This window comes from Macrotis lagotis, chromosome 1, assembly GCF_037893015.1.
Source record: "Macrotis lagotis isolate mMagLag1 chromosome 1, bilby.v1.9.chrom.fasta, whole genome shotgun sequence".
NCBI classification, from domain to species: Eukaryota; Metazoa; Chordata; class Mammalia; order Peramelemorphia; family Peramelidae; genus Macrotis; species Macrotis lagotis.
In genome coordinates this window covers 881,649,098-881,674,498 of record NC_133658.1, presented here as the reverse complement: position 1 = coordinate 881,674,498, position 25,401 = coordinate 881,649,098, and the positions used below count along the sequence as shown (strand labels likewise).

The window sequence follows — 25,401 nt, the reverse complement described above, 5'->3', positions numbered from 1 at the left end:
TTAGGTAACACAAAATATTAAATAGAAGAGGGATCAGATAGTTCTATTTGATGCCAGAGAGCAGTGGTTAGAAGGAACAGAGAAGCAAATTTGACCTGCTAGCAAAAAAATACCCTAACCCTTATTTCCCTAAAGGGACCATCCAAAACTGGCACAGGCCACCTAGGAGATAATGAGCTTCCCTCAGTACTCTTCAAGTGAGACCATGTGCCCAAGATGGAGTACTTTTTGCAGAGATCTGCAGTGAGAGCAGGGCACTTGGATAATGTGCTCAACCCTTCACATCAGAGGTGAGACTCACTTCTGCTTCACCTGCCGCCCTCTCACCTCATGTCTCTTGCTTTTGGGGGTTAAGGTTTGAACCAGCTGGCCTCTATGATTCTGCAAAAGGATCAAAATGAGTATTCTGACTCTGAGATAAATACTCACTTAAAAAGGATGGTGGTCAGAGGACATGAAGAAAGAGCTAAGGTCTCTGCCTACTTTCTGCCCATACTCTAGGTATTAGTGAGCCTGCCCACAGTGCCCTTGGCCAATCAAGATGAGACAGGTCCAGCCGCTTGGTAGGAGTCAGTGTTCTTGTTGGGTATGGCTAGTAGGGTTATAAGGTAAAAATCAATTCTTTCCTGGACAATTTAAAAATAATAAGATGATCCTTCCTAAGTCTTCAACCAAAGGCAGTTTAGGAGGTATGCTGGGGCTGCCTTTGATCAGGGCTAGTCATAACCCCTGGACTCCTATCAAGAACTTTTTAAGCATTGTGAAATGTGTCTTCCAGCAGTCACTGGGATGCTTAGGTCCCATGATGTCCTTAATTCCCAGTTTCACCTTTAAAATTCCTGAGGTCATGGTCTTCAGTGGGATTAGCTTAGGGTCATGCACATGCACACCCTGCTTGCCTGCCAAGATCCCTGGGTGAAGAGGGCAGAATTCCATGAGACATAAGTTGAAGAGGGCAAATCCCCAACTAAGAATCTCTGGGTGAAATTCTTAAACAGATAAGTAGTATCTAACTAAATCCAAGAGCAAATATTATCTATAATGGGAATTACCTTGAAGCTTTCCCAATAAGATGAGGGGTAAACTAGGGGTGTCCGATATCACCACTATTGTTTACTACTGTACTTGAAATGTTAGCTCTAACAATAAAAAAGAAAAAAATTACATAAATTAGAGTAGGCATGAGGAAACAAAACTATCAATCTTTGCAGATGATATGATGGTATACTTAGAAAACTCTAGAAAATTAACTAAAAAAATTAGTTGAAACAAATATTTGACTTCAGCAAAAATAAAGGATATAAAATAAACCAATATAAATCAATAAAATTTTTATATACTATTAACAAAATCCAGCAACAAGAGATAGAAAAAGAAATTCCATTTAAAATATCTCCAGATCTGAGGTAGAGCCAAGATGGTGGAATAAAAGCTTGGACTCATCTGAGTTTTCCCTCAAGCATTCCAAATACCTTTAAATAATGCTGCTAAAGTAAATTCTAGAGTGGCAGAATCCATCTGAGTGAAACAGTTTTCCAGTCTGATTCAACTTGGAAGATGGACAGGAACAGTCTGTTGCACTGGGGCTAGAAAGAAGTCACAGTGTAGTCCAGGCCATGCCTGAGTGATCCTTCCCCAGTCATCTAGGAACAGACTGTGTGGGGCAACTGGAGCCGTGGCAGTGATACTGGTTTCCAGATCTCTCAGCCCAGGGATTGCTAAAGACAACTTGGAAGGTCAGCAGGAAAATTCTTCCACACTAGGGTGAGATTGGAACACAGCCCAGTGCAGATTTCAGCAATGGAGACCCAACCCCAGCACACCAGGAGAAGGTCTCTGGAGCTACTGAATCAACGGCAACTGCTGCTTCCCACACTCTTGACAAATGGATGATAAGTGGTGGAATTCAAATAAGTTAACTAGTTTTCTGCACTAATGATCATTTTAAGTATACAAAAATATAAACTCAAAGGTAATTTAATATTTCATTCATTTAATACACAAATAAGATCAATAAAAGAGGTACATAAAAGTAAATTATGGGGGTTGGCTAGGTGGTGTAGTGGATAAAGCACCGGCCTTGGAGTCAGGAGTACCTGGGTTCAAATCTGGTCTCAAGACACTTAATAATTAACTAGCTGTGTGGCCTTGGGCAAGCCACTTAACCCCATTTGTCTTGCAAAAACCCAAAAACAAAAAGTAGATTATGTTATATTACTCACAGTAGGTAAACATATCCTTATGGAGTGAAAGCAACCATGTATATGTAGAACAAAACTCATTCTACCTATTCTAACCCTTTTTTTCCCTTCTTCTTCCATGGTTTCTGAAATGGGTGATAAGATAATCCTTGAAATTATATTTCTATTGGTTCAAAATCAAATAATGGAGGTAGAGGAAAAATTAGAAAGAGAAATGAAAGTGATACAGGAAAATTGTGAAAACTAAGACAGTACCTTAATGAAGGAAATACAAAAAAATACTGAAGAAACTAATATCTTAAAAACCAGACTGGGCAAAATGAAAAAAGCGGTCCAAAAAGTCAATGAGGAGAAGATTGCCTTGAAAAGCAGAATTGATCAAATGGCAAAAGAGATACAAAAGCTCACTGAAAAAAATAATTCTTTAAAATATATAATGGAGAATGGAGCACAAGGAAACCTAGGACTTTGTGAGAAGTCAAGAAACAATAAAACAAAACTAAGAAAATGAAAAAATTAGAAGAAAATGTGAAATATCTCATTAGAAAAACAACTGACCTGGAAAACAGAGACAGGAGAGATAATTTAATTGAACTATCTGAAATCCATGATCAAATAAAACAGTCTAGACATCATTTTTTCAAGAAATTATCAAGGAAAACTGCCCTGATATTCTAGAAGCTTAAGGTAAAATAGAAATTGAAAGAATCAACTCATCATCTCCTGAAAGAGATCTCAAAATGAAAACTGCCAAATGATATGAGAGCCAAATTTCAGAATTCCCAAGTCAAGGAGAAAATACTACAAGCAATCAGAAAGAAGACATAGTCAGGACAACACAAGATTTAGCAGCTTCTACATTAAGGGATCATAGGACTTGGAATCTAATATTCTGGAAGTAAAAGAGCTTGGATCATAACCAAGAATCAACTACCCAACAAAACTGAACATGTTCTTTCAGGGAAAATGATGGACATTCAATGACATAGGAGACTTTCAAACTTTCCTGATGAAACAACCATAGCTGAATAGAAAATCTGATCTTCAAATACAAGACTCAAATGAAGCACAAAAATGTAAACAGAAAAGGCAGATCATAAGGGACTTAATAATGTTAAGCTGCTTATATTCCTGCATGGGAAGATGATATAAATAATTTATATGAACTTTCTCATTTATTAGGGTACTTGGAACATTTATAAACAAGGCACAGGTGGGAGTTGAATATAAAAGAATAATATATTTAAAAATATTGAATTAATGGATGAGAGAAGAATGTATTTGGGAAAATGGAAAGGAGGAGGCAGAATGGGGTAAGTTATTTCACATAAAAGAGGTAAGAAAAAAATTTTGTCATGGAGTGGAAGGGTGGAAGGGAGGGGAGGGGAAGTGAGTGAGCCTTACTCTTATCAGAATTGACTTAGAGAGGGAATTACATACACACTCAAGTGGGTATAGAAATATCTTACCCTACAGGAAAGTAGGAGGAGGAGAGGAGAAAAGAAGGGGGCAGAGCAGTAGGAGATAGAAAGGAAGGAGGTAGTCAGATGCAAAACATTTTTGAAGAAGGACAGGGAGAAAGGAGGGAGAATATAATAAATGGGGATGGGAGAATAGGATGTGGCAATATATAGTTAGAAATAGTAACTGTGGAAAAAAACATTGAAACCAATTTCTCTGATAAAGATGTCATTTATCAAACAGAAAATTGAGTCAAATTTCTAAAAAATAACATCATTCCCTAATTGATAAATGGTCATAAGATATGAACAGTTTTTGGATTAGGCTATCAATACTATCTATTTGAATCACTTTTAAAAAATGTTCTAACTCACTACTGATAGGAGAAATGTAGGTTGGAACAATTCTGAGGTACCATTTTATACTTATTGAATTGGTTAATAGTACAGAAAGAGAAAATGACAAATATTGGAAGGGATATAGGAAAAATGAGATATTGTGTCTGTTGGAGGAGTTGTAAAATGATTCAACAATTCTGTAGAGCAATTTGGAACTATGCCCAAAAGGCTATAAAACCATGCCTACCCTCTGACCTAGTAATGCCACTACTAGATATATATTCCAGAAGAGGTGAAAAGCAAGAAGAAAAAGAACCTATATGTAGAAGGGTATTTATAGCAATTCTATTCTGGCAGCAAGAAACTGGAGATTTAGGTGATGTTCATCAGTTGGAGCTAAAAAAATTGTCTTATGTGATTAAGATTAAATGCTATTCTGTTAGAGCAAAAGATGAACAGAATGCTCTCAGTAAAAAAAAGAAAACTTACATGAGCAGATGCAATGGAAAATGTACTATATACAAAATAACAGCAATGTTATAGGATGGTCAACTTTGAATAACTTACCTTTTCTCAGCAATGCTGTGACCCAAGAGAAATCTGAAGGATTTATGATAAAAAATTATTATCTATCTTAAAGACAGAACTGATGGCAACTATATATAGATTGAAGCACATTTTTTTTTACTTTGTTTCTCTTGAGGTTTCTCTCTTTTTGGGGGGAGGAGGGTTATATTTACTTTTACAACATGACTATTGTGTACTGCTTTTCACAACTACACATTTTTAACTTATATCAAATAACTTGCTTTCTCAATGAGGTGGAATAGGGTGGGAGAAGGGAGAGAATTCAGAACTTAGGGTTTTAAAATTGATTGTTGAAACTTGTTTTTGCATGTAACTGGGGAGAAATAAAATAAAATAAACAATTAAAAATATGATTTCACCAAAATAACTTCAGATCAAGAGATAGAGAACATTATAAAAATGAAAAATGGATATTTCAATGACATTAAATTAAAAATGATTTGCACAAATAAAACCAATGCAACCAAGATTAGAAGGAATGTGGAAAGCTAGGAAACAATTTTTACAGATAACATTTTTGATAAAGTACTCCTTCCTAAAATATCTAGAAAACTGAGTAAAATTTATAAGAATATGCCACTCCTCAGTTGATAAATGGTCAAAACATGAACAGGCAGTCAGATGAAGCAATTAAAATTATCTATAGTCACATTAAAAATTCTCTAAATGCAAATTAAAGCTTCTCTGAGGTACCACCTCACACCTCTCAAACTGACCAATATGACCAGAAAGGATAATGATCATTGTGGGACACTATTACACTGTTGGTGGAGCTGTGAACTCATCCAACCTTTCTGGAGAGAAATTTGGTTCTACACCCAAAGGGCAACAAAAATGTGCATGCCCTTTGATCCAGCAATACCACTACTGGGTCTATACCCTGAAAGAGATGATGAAAAAGGGCAAAAACATCACTTGTACAAAAATATTCATAGCAGTCCTGTTTGTGGTGGCAAAGAATTGGAAATCAAGTAAATGTCCTTCAATTGCAGAATGGCTTAGCAAACTGTGGTATATGTATGCCATGGAACACTAGTGTTCTATTAGAAACCAGGAGGGATGGGAATTCAGGGAAGCCTGGAGGGATTTGCATGAACTGATGCTGAGTGAGATGAGCAGAACCAGAAAAACACTGTATACCCTAACAGCCATATGGGGGTGATGATCAGCCTTGATGGACTTGCTCATTCCATCAGTGCAACAATCAGGGACAATTTTGGTCTGTCTGCAATGGAGAATACCATCTGTGTCCAGAGAAAGAACTGTGGAGTTTGAACAAAGTTCAAGGACTATTCCCTTTAACTTAGGGAAAAAACCTAATATCTTATTGTCTGATCTTGCTGTCTCTTATACTTTATGTTTCTTCCTTAAGGATATGATTTCTCTCTCATCACACTCAATTTAGATCAATGTATAACATGGAAACAATGTAAAGACTGACAAATTGCTTTCTGTGGGGGTGGGGGGAGGGAAGTAAGATTGGGGGAAAAATTGTAAAACTCAAAATAAATAAAATCTGTAATTAAAAATGGGAAAAAATAAAAATGAAATAAAAATAAAAATAAAAAAGTAGAGAAGAAAAAACAGAAGAAAATCAGAAGGAAATAGATAAGCAGAACAGCTTTGGAAGTTGCTTGTTGAATTTGTCATATACTTAAAAGGAAAAACAAGGTATATATATAACAAATTTTCACTCTTTTATTTTTTAAAAATGCTCTAAATTATTATTGTTTAGAGAAATGCAAGTTAAAACAACTCTGAGGTACCACCACATACCCATATGGCCAATATGATAATAAAGGAAATGATCAATGTTGAAGGGGATATGGGAAACCTAAGACATTAATGCACTGTTGGTGGAGTTGTGAACTGATCCAACAAGTATGAAGAGCAATTTGGAACTCTGCCCAGAGGGCAATTAAACTGTGCATACCCTTTGATCCAAGTTTGTATTCCAAAGAGATGATAGAAAAGAGGAAAAGACTCACATATACAAAAAATATTTATAGCAGCTCTTTTTGTTGTGTCAGAGTTGGCAATTGAGGGAATGCCCATCAATTGGGGAATGGCTGAAGAAATTGTAGTTTATGTTCTGTAAGAAATTATAAGTGAATGGACATCAGAAAAGTCTGGAAAGACTTATATGAACTGTTGCTGAGTAAAATGAGCAGAACCAGGAGTATATAGTACACATTAACAACAACATTGTGTGATGATCAGCTATGATAGTTCTTCTCAATATTACAATGATCAAACATAATTCTAAAAGATTTGTGATGGAAAAAATAATCCAATTCCAGAGAAAGAACTATGGAGTTCAGATGCAGATCAAAGCGTATTATCTCCAATTTTTAAACTATTTTTTCAATATATTTTATTTTTCAGTGTATTTTTTTCCTCTAATGATTTTGTTTTCCCTTTTTTTTTCCTAATTCTTCTTTCACAAACTCACTAAAATGGAAATATGTTTAACCTACTTGTACATATAACCTATACCAGATTACTTACTGTCAAGGGAAGGGGGGAGATAGGGAGAAAAATGTGGAAATCAGAATCTTAAAAAAAAATAAATATTGAAAGAAATCTTTTACATGTAATTGGAGAAAAAAGGAAGAAAAAAATAAATAACTGCAGGTAATATAAAATTCTTGGTAGTCTAATCTGCCAAGACAAACTCAGGAATTATATGAACATAATTACAAAACACTTTACACAAATAAAGATATCTAAACATTGGAAAGATATTAATTGCTCATGGGTAGGCTCTGCTAATAAACAGATACTCCTTACTTGAGGTAAATTCACATTACACAATTTTGACTTTATGTAAAGAATTCTGAAGAAAATCTACATTCCAAAAATATACCTCTGTTAACTTCACTGTACATAATTGTATTCTCTCTCTCTTTCTATTCCTATGACCTCCTATCTCACATGCCCCTCCCCCAACTACAAAAATCTTCTAATTGAAGAAAAAGAACAGATGACAGTATCAATAGTTACAAGAAAAAACATTTTCTAATCACTGCTGATTAGAGAAATGCAAATCAAAACAACTCTGAAATACTACTCCACACCTTTCAGATTGGTTAACATGACAGAAAAAAATGACAAATGAAAGTGGGAATATGGAAAAATTAGGATTGCAATGCCATGGTTTTTGTTTTGTTTTTTGGGTTGTTGTGTTTTTTCTTCAATTTCATCAACTTTATTTATTTGGGGTTCAGAAGCAGGATAGATGCAATGGCACTTTAGGGAAAGCAAATGAGAAAGGTTCTGATTTTATCCATCAAAGAAAAGGTGGGAGAAATGGAAGATAGCAAACCAGCAAATTTTTGGAAATCAAACTATTATCTCAAGCTAGAATTTGCAGACTCTACCTAGTTATGTGATATGCTCATCTTAAGTAAATTAAGGTAAGAAAGTTAAACCAGAAATTATCTTATGATACTAACTAGTCTTTGTAGGAATCAGTTAAGAACATCAAATCCACATAACATTAAATACAATTCTGAATATTTTTTGTGACCACTTTGAAGTCTGCTTTAACAACAGGGCAAGCTTCACCCTGTCCTGATAACATGAAAACTATAGCAAGAATATATTCTTAAGTAAAGCATTTAATCTTTTGAATAAAATGAACCTGTATCTTAACAACAACAAAAAAACATCATGCATGCGGCTCACTTCATCTTTCCAATATGGTATAGCTGGCAGATGCCACATGTCAGATGTTACAAGTCCTTGTTAAATCATTTTTCAAAATCTGAATCTCCGTGACCCCATTTGTGGTTTTCTTGTTGTTGGAAATGAGGCTTGTGAGACCCTCTTGTTGGGAACTCAGTCTCGATAAGGACACTAAGCCCAGAAGGATATTTATTTATGGTTCCAGCCTGAAAAGGGCACATCTTCAAATAGAGTAGGCCAGATACAGAAACAAGAGCAAGCTTTATATTATTTGAATGATGCAGTTCCTCCCTTCCAGGTCTGGTTTGGTCCATTCCTTTACAGATCACAGACTTCCATATTTTATGTTATTCCTTTTTATATTCCCCTCCCCTCACCATGGGATGCATGAATGAGGCTCTAATTTTATGTAGGGTGTGTCAGTCACTATATATGAAGTTGATTAAACATGCATACATGAATTTTGAGTTAGCCTTTGTCCTACATAAGAATGATGAGAGTTCCTTCTAGCCTTGAGGAGAAAAACAGGATCTTAAGAGGCTTCTACCTTTATTCTAAGTGGTTGGCACCCCCTCTCCCTTATTTTCCTGCTTGAGTAATTCTTGCTGTGCCTTTTGCTGATGTGGCAAGAATTAACTCCTGTAGAAGCATAATAATATCAGGTACTTCTAACAATGTCAAAGATACTAGAGTGGTTTGCCATTTCCTTTTTCTTCTTTTTTTGTGAAGCAGTTGGATTTATGTGACTTGCCCAGAGTCACACAACTAGTTAGGTATCAAGTGTCTGAGGCTGGATTTGAATTCAGCCCCTCCAGACTCCAGACCTGTCTATCCAGTGAGCCACTCAGTTGTCCTGTCATGTCCTTCCTCAGCTCATTTTACAGTTGAGGAAACTGAGGCAAACAGAAGTTAGGTGTCCATAGTCACACAGTTGGTAAGTGTCTGAGGTCAAATTTGAACTCAAGAAGAAGAATCTTCCTGACTCCAGGCCAATGCCATATCTACTGTAGCACCCAGCTGCCCTGAGGCTATAATAACATTGTACTATTTTTTTTTAAAAGAGGTAACTAGGGGCAGCTAGGTGGCACAGTGGATAGAGCACTGGCCCTGGAGTCAGGAGTACCTGGGTTCAAATCCAGTCTCAGACACTTAATAAATTACCTAGCTGTGTGGCCTTGGGCAAGCCACTTAACCCCATTGCCTTGCAAAAAAACTAAAAAAAAAAAAGAGGTAACTAAATGAGTCAGTGGATAGAGCACTAGACCTGAATTCAGGAAGATCTGACTTCAAATCTAGCTTCAGACACTTACTAAAGGCAGTTATGTGGCCTACTGGTTAGAGGACCGGTTCTGGAGTCAGGAGGACCTGAATTCAAATCTGGTCTCAGATACTTCTTAGTTGTGTGACCCTTGGCAAGTCACTTAACCCTTCTGTCCCTCATTTGCCACATCTGTAAAATCAGGTTAACAAGAGCACCCCCCACCCAGGGTTGTTGTGAGGATCCAATGGGATGAACATAAAAGTTCTATCTCTTAGTAGTAGCAGCAGCTATTTTTTTCCAGATTCATTGCAGAACTCTGCTGCTGGATAAGTGAAAATTTTTCAGCATTTTCCAAGGTGATGAGGCCTGAGTTAAGGGACCTGGAAGGGTAACTGCAAGATATATGATGGAATTAGGATCCATCAGGATTTGCTTGTGGACCTCTGAAAGATGTGGTTTTTTTTTTTATCTAGAGGGGTTCAGCTTTGGAAAATTGATAACAATAGAGAAAATGAATGGAAAGTGGAAGACATACCTAGAACACATGGGACAGAATTTCCAGACCCCCCAGGTCAAGGCATGTTTTGTCACCTCTTATGGGTAAGAGGAATTTGGGGTTGAATGGGCTATGGGAGTGGGGGGAGGAGAATGATGAAGAATGACTTGACTGAGCAGGGCAGGCTGCACTGAAGAGTCTCTGGACAGCTGAGGAACAATATTAAACCCTTCCCAGGATAATCTCTTCAAACCTCAGATTCCTTTTCCACCATCTTCAAAGGATAGAGATGAATTGCTTGGTCCATAGTGAGATTCATAACTCCATATCAATTGAATTGAAGTTGACCTTCTCTCCAAACCCCTGAAACTAGGAGTTGACCTGTACCCCTGAGGTTTGAGAAAAGTGCCTGAAAACCCAGTCAAAGACCCTCCTCCCTCATGTCGGAGAGGAGACTTACAAAGCCTAAAATCAAAATCCCAGTATCATAGTATTTAATGTCAAAAGGGACCTTAGAGAACTCTTAGTCTATTGCCTTTATATTACGTATCAGCAGACTGAGACCATAAATAAAAACTTCTCTTTAAAAAACAGCTATTGAAACTAAATAGCATCAAATTAAAGCCCTTTTATTGATAATTTCAACTCCAAATGTATCTTTCCCTTTGCCCCTACTCAGCAAACTATCCTTTGTAATAATGATTAAAAAAGAAATTTTTGAAAATCAAATTAACCCACATATCAACTGAGTATAATGTTATATAGTGATGCACTGCCATGCTCACCCCACCTTAAGAAAGAAGGATTTATTTTGTCTATATTCTTTATATACTTACCTGTAGATGTTATTTAATCACCCACCCCCTTAGAATGTGAGCCTCTTTGAGGTCAGGGACCATTTTCACTTTTGTCTCTATGTACAGGTGACTTTGCACAGTCCTCCCTCCTTTAAATCCCATCCACTTGTATGTCATGGCATCACCTCCCTGAAGCCATGGTCTTCTTCCAGAACGAAGGTCAAACAATAACTCAGGCTTCATGTTCCACTGTGCCAGTAGGAGAGCTACCATCCTTGTTACTAGATTGATTCTGAAGAAACTTATCAGAGAAGCAAAAATTTAGAGCTGGGAAGAGCTCAGAGGCCAATAAATTCAATCCTCTCATTTTTTAGAGGAAGAAATTGAGGCCCAGAGAGAAGAGCTGACATGCCCAACCAAGGTCACACTCAGGAATTTAATTGAGATCCTTTGACTCCCAAAATCAGTATCCTTTGCACTCTACCCAACTACCTTTAGGTCACACAGCCTGTGAAGAGAATGGAGATTCCTCTAATTCCAAAAGTCATCCTAGGTTTGTCTTTCCTATTTGAGCTTTTTGAAGAAAGGCAACTGTTAGGGATTCATGATGGGTCTTCCTCATGTGGCTTACAATTGAGGGAAATTACTGGTGTTTGATGGAAGACCGTAATTTCTGGACACAATTGAAGGGGGTATAACCTAAGCTATTCTTTCATGCTCCTCTGAGATTCAGAACCAAGGGATGAGAAACTGCAAGGTTGAGCTGGGGAAGAATTTGGGGGCTCCCCAAATCACCAATTCTTATTCAAGATAATGGTTCAGGTAACTAGGAATCTTCACTAGATGAGGAGTAGAACAATTATTGGATTTGAAGACAAAAAACCTGGATTTTAATCTGACCTCTGTTACTCCATAAATGTGCCATCTTGGGCAATTCACTCACTTCACTAATCTGAATCTCAGTTTTTTATCTGTAAAATGGGAATAATACCTCATACTACCACCCTCAAAGAGTTGTTTTGAGGTTCAGATGAGGGACATAATTTAGTAAAGTGTAAATTGCAACAAAAATAGGGATAAGAATTATACCTATACTTTCATTAGTATATAGAACTTCTTCCAATACCAATCAGCACCTTCCCTGCAAGAGTTATCAAGAACACTGAAAGATGGAGGAATCTGCCCAGGATCACACATTGTGCATCAGAAGAGGGACTGGAACAAAAGTCTTCTTGGCTTCAAGTCTATCTAGCTCCTTATCTACAATACTAAATAGTCTCTGCTATATATTTATTGACTATTGCTGATAAACTGTTTCCAGGAACCTGTGAAAAGGCAGAGGGGAAGAAATGCATTCTGGATCTTCTTTGAGTTGCCTCCTTATTGAAGACTTGTGAGGTGATAGAAAGAAATATAGATAGTAATGTTATCCAGCATCAAGTACCTACCTCAAATCCCAGATGGTGGACATGAAAATCGAGGGATATTGTAAAGAACTGATGGACACAGTGAAGCCAGACATTGTGATCAAGGACTGGTGAGTGGGACTGGCACCTGGAGAAGGAAGGGAGAGCATTCTCACATCCATGAGCAACCTCATCATCCCCATAACCTTGGGAAGAAATAGCATTTCTCACTTTTAGATGGGAGAACCAAAAGCCTATTCAGTGCTTACCCAAGCTCATATAGGATGTCAATAACAAGATTGGAGATACAATAGAAAGAAGGCTGAACTGAGACCCACAGTTTCTTGATTTCAGTGACATACACTTGCTACCTTTTAGACCTTGAGCAACTCATCAGAGAGGTCTGGTCCTGAGATTCTTCATTTGAAAATGCAGGAATGGACTAGAAGATTCTTAAGCACAATGATTCTGTGAAAGTCAAACAGGACTTTCTGGTCTCTTTCTGTTCTGCTGGCAAGTTGTGGGTCTACACTTTCCAGAGAACAAGTTGTATTTCCAGACCAGCATGTGCCAGCTCCTTCCCAGGGAATCCCCAACAATGCACCAGTGTCAACTATGGGGGTCCTGAAGAATTTATCTCTTTAAGCAGTAGATTAGGTCTTCTTTCCATTTCTGTGAGTTTGATGATGAGCATAGGTGTGATCAACTGGGGCAAGAGATTGTTCCCTATTGCTCTGGGGAGTTCAGTTAAACTTCACTGACTGATGACTATAACCTTAGTGCTACAATCTAATATAATCATTATGGGAGAAGCAGAAGAGGCCAAGTTGGACCCTAGTCCAATGTACTTTAAATATGGCTGTGAGCCCCAGGGAGGACATGGCTAATGAGCTCTCACTAACTCTTGCCATTCTCTTCATGTCCTGAACCTTCCAGTTCTCCACCATCATTTCCCTTTTTTTTACCCACAGGCTTGCTGCCAGAAATGATTGTGGCTGCACCTACCATATCTGTGTGAAACTGTTGTCAGATAACCATGAAGACTTAGATGAATTTAAACCAGTCCCTGTGTATATATTGAGCAGTGGAGTGGGGCTGAATGGAAAGAGGTAAGGGAATCACAGGAAGGAGGACTCATGGTTTGCAGGAGGATGCTCCTGGCAGCTTTCCCACTTCAGTTTCTCCAGGCAAACTGCTGGCTTGCCCTTCAGGACCATAATCCAAAACACCTTTGAAAATTATATACTGAATATATTATTTATTTTAAAAGAAAAGTCAACTTTGTATGAGACTCATATTTTCAAGAACAATCCAAGTTTTGCTCTACCGTGGATATGGAAATACCCATTCCAAGGTGGTTTTGGTGCAATGGAAAGAACAGTGAATGTGACATGAGTTCAAATCCCAACTTACCACTTGTTACCTGTTTGTAGGTCTCTGACTTCTTGTCTCCAAAGACTAGACTTGGTAGATTCATGTTGGGGTTTGTCACTATTAAATGACTTTTTTATCTGCCTTCTTTCAGGTCTCCTTACACATTCTCCAATTCCCCCTCAAGAGTCCATTACATCTGGGGAGGCTAGGCGGCAGTGAATAGAGCACCGGCCCTGGAGTCAGGAGTACCTGAGTTCAAATCCAGCCTCAGACACTTAATAATTACCTAGCTGTGTGGTCTTGGGCAAGTCACTTAACCCCATTTGCCCTGCAAAAAAACCTAAAAAAAAAAGTCCATTACATCCACTTCCAGCCTGGAGGCAAAGATACACAGTTCTGGGCTGGCTAGTATATGACCCAAGTGTCACCAACAGCAATAGCATCATTGGCTCTGAAGGCACCAGGAAACCCAATACTGTGGAAGGGAAGCATCTTTTCAGAAGAAAGCCTTAGACCCTTACAGAAAAAAACTGAGCACATGAATTAGGGGATGGAGAAACCAATCATAGTACATAGATGTTATGGAATATTATTGTTCCAAGGTAGGGATGAATATGAAGAATTCCAAGACTTATATGAACTGATTCAGTGTGACCTGGATTCTAGAGAATTTCAAACATTCATATAGATGCTTCTAGGAACTTTTCATTCCCTCCATAAACTCAATTCCCCTGACTCACTTCCTCTTCTGCTCCACCTCAGCTACCTCCCATGAAGGGCCTATATTTGATCCATAACTGTTATATTTCCATGTTCAAGAGCTCTCAGATTGCTTTGTCTGACCATATCATTTTTATCATTTATCATTTCTTCTTTCCCTGTTCAAGTTCATCATAATCTACATTAATTCAACCAATCCCCCCCACCCCCACCCCCGCCCAGGACTTCATTTCTGCTCTGGAAACACCCTCCTCCCTTGCCAATCTCCATGTCTTGGTGAGCCATCTCAATCTTACAGGATTCTCTTCCATCAAATCTTTTGTTCTAGCTCTAATCATACCTTCCTGTATCCCAGCTTAGAGGAATCATTATTATAATATTATTTTAATATCCAATGATGAAAATGAGATTCAGGATTTTCTCCTCCATTTCCTCATTAAGGCTAAGCTCTTGTTGATGTCAGACTCTGAAGGACTAGACTTAATTGAGGAGATTATTTGTAGCTCTCCAGAAACATCCAAATATAACTTGCATTTTTTCCCACTTTTTTTTTTTCACTTGCTTGTCACAGCTGTCTTCAGGAAAGAAGGACAAAGAAACTGCATAGGAGATGGTCATTGGACCAGTTTTCTTTCTTTCTTTCTTTCTTTCTTTCTTTCTTTCTTTCTTTCTTTCTTTCCTTCCTTCCTTCCTCCTTTCTTTCTTTCTTTCTTTCTTTCTTTCTTTCTTCCTTCCTTCCTTCCTTTCTTTCTTTCTTTTTTACTTTCTTCCTTTCTTTTTTATTTCTTTCATTCTTTTTTCCTTCCTTCCCTCCTCCTTTCTCCCTCCTTGCTTCCTTTCTTTCCCTTCTTTCTCTCTCCCTTTCTTTCTTTGTCTTTCTTTCTTTTTTCTTTCTTTCTTTCTTTCTGTCTGTCTGTCTGTCTGTCTTTCTGTCATTCTTGTCTTTCTTCCTTCTTTTTCTTCCTACCTTTCCTTCCTTCCTTCCTACCTCCTTCCTTCTTCCTTATCTATAAGTGCTCTGCCAAAAGGAATATGAATTTGACCACCGAAACCTGGAAGGATATCTTGGGATTTACCAACTATACTTATTTCTTAAGAATTATACCTATAACCAGAAAGGACAATGATCAGTGTTGGAAGGGATGTGGGAAATCTGGGACATTGGGGTCTCCCAGGGGTCTTGGTCTGACAATCTGGTACCTCTCTATTTTCCAGCCTTATCTCATATTATCTTTTTCATCAATCAATCAATATGTATTTATTAAGCATCTTATACTATATATTTTTGCTATCTTACATTGAAGTTTGGGGGTTCCCAAGATGCTGTCCTTAAGGGGAGTTTCTTCATATTCTTTTGGGGGAGAATTCTTTATCTTTCAGACATGATCTGTGCTTTTCCCATTGTCTTGGCTTTGTTCTTATTATTTCTCATGTCTGACTGGCCAATATGACCAGAAAGGACAATAATCAATATTGGAAGGGATGTGGGAAATCTGAGACACTAATACATTGTTGGTGGAGCTGTGAACTCATCCAACCTTTCTGGAGAGCAGTTTGGAATTATGCCCAAAGGGCAACAAAAATGAGCATACCCTTTGATTCAGCAATACCACTACTGGGTCTATACCCTGAAGAGATGATGAAAAAGGGCAAAAACATCACTTGTACAAAAATATTCATAGCAGCTCTGTTTATGGTGGCAAAGAACTGGAAATCAAGTGAATGTCCTTCAATTGGGGAATGGCTTAGCAAACTGGTATATGTATGTCATGGAACACTATTGTTCTATTAGAAACCAGGAGGGATGGGAATTCAGGGAAGCCTGGAAAGAGGAACTGAAGCTGAGTGAGATGAGCAGAACCAGAAAAATACTGTACACCCTAACAGCAACATGGGGGTAATGATCAACCTTGATGGACTTGCTCATTCCATCAGTGCAACAACCAGGGACAATTTGGGGCTATCTGCAATGGAGAATACCATCTGAATTCAGAGAAAAATTTGTGGCGTTTGAACAAAGACCAAAGACTATTACCTCCAATTTAGGGGAAAAAAACCCATTATCTTATTATGTAATTTTGCTATCTCTTATACTTCATTTTTTTTCCTAAAGGATATGATTTCTCTCTCATCACATTCAACTGAGATCAATGTACAACATGGAAACAATGTAAAGACTAACAGACTGCTTTACATGGGGGGTGGGGTGGAGGGAAGCAAGAATGGGGAGAAAATTGTAAAACTCAAAATAAATAAAATCTTTCTAAAAAACAAACAAACAAAAAGAATCTGTCCTATAATCAGGGACAATTTTAGGATATCTGTGATGGAGAATACCATGTGTATCCAGAGAAAGAAAAATGGAGTTTAAACAAAGACCAAAGTCTATTATTACCTTTAACTTTTTTTTTAAAAAAGTTGTTTTATGTACTACATAATTTTGCTATCTCTAATATTTTTATTTTTGCCTCAAGGATATGATTTTTCTCTCATTTGGTTTTGATCAGTGTATAGCATAGAAACAATGTAAAGATTATTAGGCTGTTTTCTGTGGGGGGGAAGGGGGAGGGAAGGGAGGATGGGGAAAAATGTATAAAATTCAAAACCTTACCAAAATATGATAGGTAGAAACTACTATTGTATATAAATTGGAAAACAAATAAAATATTTATATAATAAGAATCATGCCTTATACTCTATATCACTATGACTCTCATAGAATGACCAATAGACCAACAATAGGTCCAGTCCAAGTCCCACTGGGTCATAATTCAGGTCCTTGACTCAGAGTGAATGCAAATAGCAATTGTTTCTTTTTTGCCAGAAAACTGAGGTTTCTTCCCCTCCCAGATTTGGTTATTTTCAACTAGGTAAAAAGGTCATTCTTGGCCTCACTTGTTAAACACCTTAACATAAAAAGACAAGGGTCTTCCACTGCATCCAGGGTTATCTCCAATCCTCCTGATGACCCTGGAGGAGAAAGGGAGGCTGGTGACTTAGCACAGCACCCCTCACTCAAGTCCAATTCATTTTCAAGGTCCTGAAGACAGGATCCTTTGAATGAATGACAAACAACAACAAAAATCCCAATTAGCATATGTACTTGAGATGTTTTGATTTTTGCAAAGGCCAGCTAGGTGGCTTAGTGGGATGGAGCACTGACCTTGGAGTCAGGAGGATGGGAGGTCAAATTCAGTCTCAGACTCTTGACACTTATTACCTGTGTGACCTAGGGCAAGTCACTTCACCCTGATTACCTCACATCTGGTCACCTCCAGTCATCCTGATTCATATCACTGGACCCAGATGGTTCTGGAGGAGAAAGTGAATCCCATGTCTTAGCACAGCCTCCTCTCTCTCAAATCCAATTCACTTGCTTGTCATAGCATCACTTCCCTGATGTCATGGGCTTCTTGAAGAACGAAGGAAGGCATTCTTGAGGAATGAGGGGAGCCAAGATGGTGGGGCAAAGGAAAGAAAAAAGTCAAACAAAAATTTCTGGAAGGCTTTAAACAAGAATTTTTTAAAGAGTTTTAAATTGCTTTCTAGAAGCTATCATTTATATAGGTGGTAGTTTAGGTGACTCAGTAGATAGAAAGCTGAGCCTGGAATCATCAAGATTTGACATCAGACATTTAATAACTGGGTGACCCTAGGCAAGGCACTTCACCTTGGTTATCGCAGTTTCCTCAACTGTAAAATGGCCAGGAGAAAGAAATGATAACCCACACCAGGATCTTTATTCAAAAAACCCCATATGGGATTATGAAAAGTTGGACATGACTGAACAGTAATGAAAAAAATTAAAAGTTTGCAAAGCACTTTATAAATATTAACTTATATGATCCTTACAATGACCCTAAGAGGTAGGTACTAAAGTGATACCTATTTTATAGTTGAGGAAACAGATATAGTAAAGTTAGATGACTACCCAGATTTATACTAGTAAGTATCTGAGGTCTGATTTGAACCCAGGTCTTCCTGACTCCAGGTTTAGCAACATATTCTCTGTGACACCTAGGTCTTTGAAATGAGAGTACAGGAGAAAAATGATGGGGTTGTGAGGAGAATGAAAGCTAGGGAAAAAAGAATTGGAAAGGGAACAGTGATGCAAGGAGTAGAAAGGCCTAACCCAAGCAATTAAGTCTTGAAAATTAGATTACACCAAACAGGAAATAATGATTCTATGAGAGAGTAAGAAAAATTAAAATAAAGTTAAAGAACTGAAAACAATAGAAGAAAACATAAGATGTCTCATAGCAAAAATAAATGACAGAAAACAGATAAAATGATTAAAGAATTGTTGAGCTACCTGAAAACCATGCAAAAATAAGGCCTAGCTATCATATTTTAAGTAGTCACAGAAGAAAATGACCCAGATCTCATAGAATCAGAAGCCCAAGTGGAAACAGAAAGAATCTACTTTTTATGGTAAACAGGGGTGGGGAACCTTTTTTCTGCCAAGAGCCATTTGGATATTAATAGCGTCATTCATGGGCCATACAAAATTATCAACTTAAAACTTAGCCTGCTCTATTTAGTCAAATATTTAATTAATGTGATGGTTGGAATTGCTTCTCTTCAGTGAAGCATGAGATTGTAGATGGTCTTGATGATATTACTACTCACAACTGCCTTTCCAGGTTTATTTAGGTCAGTCTGGAGCACAGTAGTGTCTTTGTGATGGTAAGTTTTGCAAAGAGCTATTTGTAGCAGTAACTTATTCAGAGCACAGATTTATATTTCAATGCATGTCTCCTCAAAGTGGCTTATATAACATTTACAGAACTCAGGTAGTGGGAAGTTATACCTAGGTTTCAGCTCATCCTAGTTTTGCAGCTGAATGCTTTCATATTGGTGATATCAGCTGATCCCTCTTGAACCATGTGGCAAAGATGTTCAACTTCATTTGTTTCACATCCTTGAATTTTGAATAATTGAGGCCCATGCCTCAATTAGTTTCACATATTCACCAGCATATTCAAGTATAATAGAAGACTTTTGTCCTTCCAGAATGGGAAAATGCACTGTTATTCCTTTTGAGTTGTACCTTCCATAGTCTTACTTTAGCATCAAATGATTTCAGCTCTGAAAGGTATTTGGTAGTGTCCACTATGATCACATGTCCACTGCCAGATCACACAGTTATTTGCTATCATTGATTCCCTGACAATTTTCCTTTCATCTTCACGATCTGCTTGATTTAATCCCAAAGTTTGTAAAACCTCATGAGTTTGCTCCCAAGACCCAAACCACCCACACTTCACAGTGATAAACAAGATCACTGTACTCAGTCATGATCAGTCTATAACTCCTTAAACCGGCGGCTGTTAAACCCTCTGCTTTTGACAAAATTTATGTATGTAGCTCCTAGATTTATTAAATTTAGAATCTCCCCACTGTTGCCTTAGCTGGGCCGGAACAAATGATTTCACAGGCCTTATACAATCTGTGGATCAGACATTTCCCACCCCAGCCTAAAAGAAAGCCCAAACTGAAAACTCCCAGGAACAATGTAGCCAAAATCCAGATTTTTCTAGGGCAGAGAAAAAATTCTACAAGGGGCCTGAGAGAAATTACAATTACAATTACAATCCAGGTCACTTTACTGATATTCAAACTGGATGATTAGATAGATAAAAAGAAAGGAAAGAAGAAGCAAGACAGCAAAGAAAGGATGGAAGGAAGGAAGGAAGGAAGAAAGAAAGAAAGAAAGAAAGAAAGAAAGAAAGAAAGAAAGAAAGAAAGAAAGAAAGGAAGGAAGGAAGGAAGGAAGAAAGAAAGAAAGAAAGAAAGAGAAAGAGAGAGAGAGAGAAGGAAGGAAGGAAGGAAGGAAAGAAAGAAAAAGAAAGAAAGAAAAAGAAAGAAAGGAAGAAGGAAGGAAGAAGGAAGGAAGGAAGGAAGGAAATAATTTTATAAACCTTTTATTATCCATATAACAAAATGGAACCCATGTCCTAAGTGATACTAAATAGTAAATAATATTTAAAACTTGTATTTTGTTTTGTTTCTAGGCATTTTTCATCCACTTGGCTATTCCTATGTGATGTTAAGTCAAACTTTTCTTGTGGTTGTGGATCTCCCTTAGGAGGCTCTGTGATATGCCAGAGGTAATCAGTACAATGTCACCAATAAATAGAAGTATCTGGAAATCATCTCTAGAAGATCCCTCTTCTATTTAGACTCTCTGCTGGATATCCTCTAAGACAGGGTCAAATATATGTCTCCCCAGTTCATTATACATCTCTTGATAGTAATGTTAACTTGTAACCCAGAAACAAAACTCTTAGTTAATATTGCTCAGACCTGATCTTTGTTTGACTCATGATTTCAGAGACATTTATTTTTCAGTCTTCCCCTAGTAACAATGACTTTTGGTCACATCAACACAGAAAAAGTACAGAGAAACTTGTCTTCTCAGTATCTTTTATTAAATTGGGAGATCTTAAAGATGTAGTCTGCCATGGAGTCTCATTTGCAAAAGTTGGATCATTCTCTTTCAAAACCTTCATCAAGGATGCTTTCAGTGAGTGTATAGATTACTTTCAAAAACGTTTTAAAGAAATGAGAAAATAGGAATATTGTTACTGCTGGGATTTAGGATAAACAAGAAATGAAAGTTACTGAAAGACAAAAGAATTCACATACTTTCTGAGATTTTCAAACTGCTCAGGATTTTATTGAAAATTATTACAAAGTAAACAGGTTAAAACTTTTTCCTGAACAAGCATTTTAGGACAGGGTGAATAACAAAAGGCTCAATGCAATTGCTTGGGAGAGGGAGAGAGAGAGATACAAGAGAGACAGAGAGAGTGAGATAGAGGGGGGGGGGGGAGAAAGAAAAAGAGCCCCAACCATGTAGTATGGGGGCCCATGGTGAACCACCAGGTATGGGAACATATGACCTAGGAAGGAAAGAGAGTCAAGAAGAAGTAAGAAGGGGTGGTTAGGTGGTACAGTGGATAGAGCACCGATCCTGGAGTCAGGAGTACCTGAGTTCAAATCCAGCCTCAGACACTTAATAATTACCTAGCTGTGTGACCTTGGGCAAGTCACTTAACCCCATTGCCTTGCAAAAAAACCCTTAAAAAAAGAAGTAAGAAGAGTCGGCCTTCTTCTTAAATACACTTCTGAAGTAGGTTAGATAAGGGGTGGTGCTTGGGGGAAGGGTGGTCTAGTGCCTGGGCCAGGTATTCTCAATGGGAGACATACTGGTCCTTTCTGCCCCAAGGTACATGACCTCTAAGTTCAACATATCATTTTCTGTCATGCCAGCTTCAATCGGCATGGAGGGAAAAAGGGGAAATCCCTCCCTCCTTACAAGACTAAACCAGGTAGAAGGTTGGAGGTTGGGGTTGGAATGAGGAGACTGGATATCAATTTTACATAAAACAATGAAACAATAGGAGTCAATTTACATCTCAACAGCAAAGAGCCTTCCTTACCCTTAACAAGATTCCCAGACTTAATAGCATTAAAAAATTACAGAATTTTTTTCTGATCCTAATTTTTCTACATTCATAATTCTCTCATAATTCCCTGCATCAATATGAGCCAATAAAATTTTTAATTGGGTTTAAAAAAAACAATAGGAAGAGCCTGATTTCCCACTAATATTTCTAATCTTTTCCTTTTCAGATGTCTTGAAACTAGATCCCTCAATGCCCTAAACTGTGTGCCCTTCTCAATGGGTCTCTTGTGTGCATGGTGTGTGGTGTCTAAATCTGCATGAACTTAATTGAGATTTTCTGGGTAAAGATACTAGAGTGGTTTTTCAATTTCCTTCTCCAGCTCATTTTGCAGATGAGGAAACTGAGGCAGAAAGAGTTAAGTTACTAGTCTAAGGTCACAGGGTAAGTGTCTGAGATGATCTGAACTCAGTTTTTACTAATTACAGGCCAGGACCTCTATCTACCTCACCCAATTATCTTATCCACTTAACTGATATTACCTTTGTTGGGTAATTGAATCTAATCAATCAGTACAGTATCTGAGCAGGGCTTGCAGACCTCCTTCCTTAAATGAGTTAGAGGTAATTTGTGAAAAAATATATCAGAACTAGAGAGAGAGGTGGGAGCAAGCCTGAAATTCTAGCAAACCTCTGAGAAGCAAAGGAAGGATTTGACTGCGGCAAAGGATGGGCGATATTAAGGCAGGTCATCAGCCTCTCCCTTCTCTGGAGGAGAACATCCAGTCTGAGAACCAAGAAAAGGTCAGTGAACTCTCCCTGATTTCCCCTCCCAGCACCTGTCTGGGAGTTATGGACATGCAGGAGTTATGGACATAGGAGATCTATAAGTGGAAACAGAGTTTGTAGTCCGCTATAATGTTAAATTTTGTAAAAAAAATGCACCTGTGATGTAAACTGACTCCTATTGTTCCATTGTTAAATGTAAATTCCCAAGTCCCCTCATTCCCACCCCAACCCCCAATTTAGTGTTTTTTAACCTGATTTCAGTCACTTAGAGGGGAAGGATTTCCCCTTTAACCCACAGTCCCCTGATCCCTCTGTACCCAAAGAATGGGCAAGATTACAAAAACATGGCCTCAACTTCCCTCCTGGTGTGCAGATTCCCTCCAGTCTTGGCCCAGTGAGCTCTCCCTGTCGTCTGTCTGTCTGTCTGTAACTCAAACAAAACTTAGTCCTGGCTGCTGGAGCTGCTGGAGACAGGGGAAGCTCCCGAGCTTCCTGTCTTCAGAGGGAGCCGAACCAGGGATCCCCAGGTCTGGGGAGGATTTCAGGGGGCTGAGAGGGAGAAAGTTTAGCACCTCCCCTCCCCCACCTAGCCCTGTGTCCCTCAGCCCTCCCCTCTGGCTGTGTCTGGCCCGGCTGGCACAGCCGGAAGTGGCCACTTAGAAAGAGAAAGTGAAATCGCCTCCCTTAGAGCTCTGGTGCGGCCTGGGATGACAAACCCCAGGGGATCCATGGGCACTGGCAAAGGAGACTGGTCTTATTAGGAGCCGGCCCTCAGGAGGGGGAGAGGAGCCTGGGACCCTCGGGAAGAGCCTCCCGCAAGCCATCACCCGCAGGTGAGGACCGGTTTGCATTATTTTTAATTGTTTGTGGGGAGAATCGATGCTAGATGGGGAACAGACTTCAGAACAGAGAATGCCAAGGCCTGAAATGTCTTTAGAACACAGACTGTCAGGGCTGGGAGGCAGCTTAGGGCTGAGGCTGGGGGCCGGGAGGGACCTTGGAGAGCACCCGGCTCTCCTCACTTAGCAGATGGGGAAAGTGAGGCCCTGCTTGTCTGTCAGTGGCTCAGCCCTATTGTGTTCATTTGTAGAAGCAATAGTGGTACAGTGGTTAGAGCCTTGTATCTGGAGTCAGGTAGTGGTTGTTCAGTTCTGTTGGATACCTCCTGACTCTGTTTTGAGTTTTCTCGGCCTGGATACCAGAGTCTTTTATCCTTTCTTTCCCCAGCTCATTTGCAGATAAGGAAAACTGAGGCACACAGGGTTAAAGGGCCACACGGGGCTACCCAGTTAGGAAGTGTCTGAAGCTGGATTTAAACCTAGAAGATGAGGCTTCCTGCCGGACCTAACTGCCCCTGGAGTCAGGAAGAGGTGAGTTCAAATTTATCAGATTTTTACTAACTGGGTAGTCCTGAGCCAGTTACTTAACCTCAGCTTCTTCAATTGCAAAATGGAAAGGAATAAGCATTTATTAAGTGTCTACTGTATGCTAAGCACTTTTTACAAATGGTATTTCATTCAATCCTCACAACATCCCTATAGTAGCATAGCATCTACCTCCCAGGGTTGTTGTGAGAATCAAATGAGATAATATTTGTAAAAAGTGTTTAGCATACAATAGACAATTAATAAATGCTTGTTCCTTCTCATTTTAAAGTTGAGCAAACTGAGGCAGAAAGAGGTTAAGTGACAAGTCTGGAGTTGAACTCAGGTCTTCCTGACTCCAAGTTCAGTGTTCTTTATTTACCCCCTCCTCTACCCCCACTCCTATCATTGCCAGGCATTGTGATAAACCCTGGCGACACAAAGAAAGGCAAATATAGTTCCTACTCTTAAGGAGTTCCCTGTTCATGGTGGAGACAACAGGAAAAAAATTAACAAGATATATCCAGGGCAAATTGGAAGTAATATCAGTAGGAACGGATTGGGGATGGGAGGAGGTGTCTTTAGTTATTTTTTTAGAATTTCTATAAGAAATCTCCTCTAGAAATAGGTCAGATAAGTCATAAATAGACATAAGGAGGGAAGGCATTCTAGGCATGAGGAACAGCCAGAGCAAAGGCAGTGAATCTGGAGATGGAGCATTGTTTGTGAGGATCAACAAGTAAGGGTTCCTAGAGGAGAATCAAGGGAAAGAAGACTGGAAACAGAAAGGAATCAAATTATGAAAGGTTTTGTTGCTGGGTCTTTTTCTTTAAAACAGTGTTTTATTTTTCCAATTACATATAAAGATATATGGATGACTTTGAATGCCAAACGGAGGACATTCTATTTGAACCTAGAAACAATAGGGAGCCACTGGAGGTTACTGAGTAGGGGAGCAACCTACTTCAACCTGGCAGAAACAGATGACCTTTTCTGAAAGGCTGTCCCAATCCAGAGTTCCTCCAAGCTTCTTATAGCTTAGTTGATTTGAGAAGTTGTTCAGAAAAAGTGGTGATATAATGTGAACAAAGTGCTTTTGAAGCACTTTATTCAGTCCAACTCTCAGGCCTCAAACTCCACCTGGCCTTTACCCTGCTGTCAAACATCCTCCCACTTGTCCCCTTCCCTGTTTAGACACCAGCCTCATGGTCACTGGACCTGAAGTTAAGAAATGTGGGTTTGAATCCCCAGTTCTTTTTTTTTTTAGGTTTTTTTTTGCAAGGCAAATGGGGTTAAGTGGCTTGCCCAAGGCCACACAGCTAGGTAATTATTAAGTGTCTGAGACCGGATTTGAACCCAGGTACTCCTGACTCCAGGGCCGGTGTGAATCCCCAGTTCTAATGTTTCCTCTGTGACTTGGATCCAAATCACTTCAATTCCTCTGAGTCTCAGTTTGTTTATCTGTAAAATGGGGATGTCCAGGATGGTTCTGAGGAAAGCCCTTTGTAACT

At 38.7% G+C, this 25,401-nt stretch overlaps 1 protein-coding gene and 1 pseudogene across 7 annotated transcripts in view; both read left to right on the top strand.

The window, feature by feature from the left end:
- The first annotated feature begins 216 nt into the window (after positions 1 to 216).
- LOC141508370 (F-box only protein 6-like) lies at positions 217 to 14,143 on the top strand (annotated as a pseudogene).
- Positions 14,144 to 23,137: 8,994 nt separating this feature from the next.
- The window catches only part of LOC141509149 (F-box only protein 44-like), a 34,189-nt gene continuing 31,925 nt past the window's right edge, over positions 23,138 to 25,401 (top strand). For 4 of the 7 annotated variants that reach the window (XM_074218453.1, XM_074218454.1, XM_074218451.1 and 1 more), the window contains exons 1-2: positions 23,141 to 23,359; positions 23,754 to 23,896. The gene's annotated coding sequence lies outside the window, so the exon portion shown is untranslated. Of the gene's footprint in view, positions 23,360 to 23,753; positions 23,897 to 25,401 lie in introns of all 7 variants that reach the window. The other 3 variants (XM_074218459.1, XM_074218457.1, XM_074218456.1) reach the window with 2 other exon arrangements.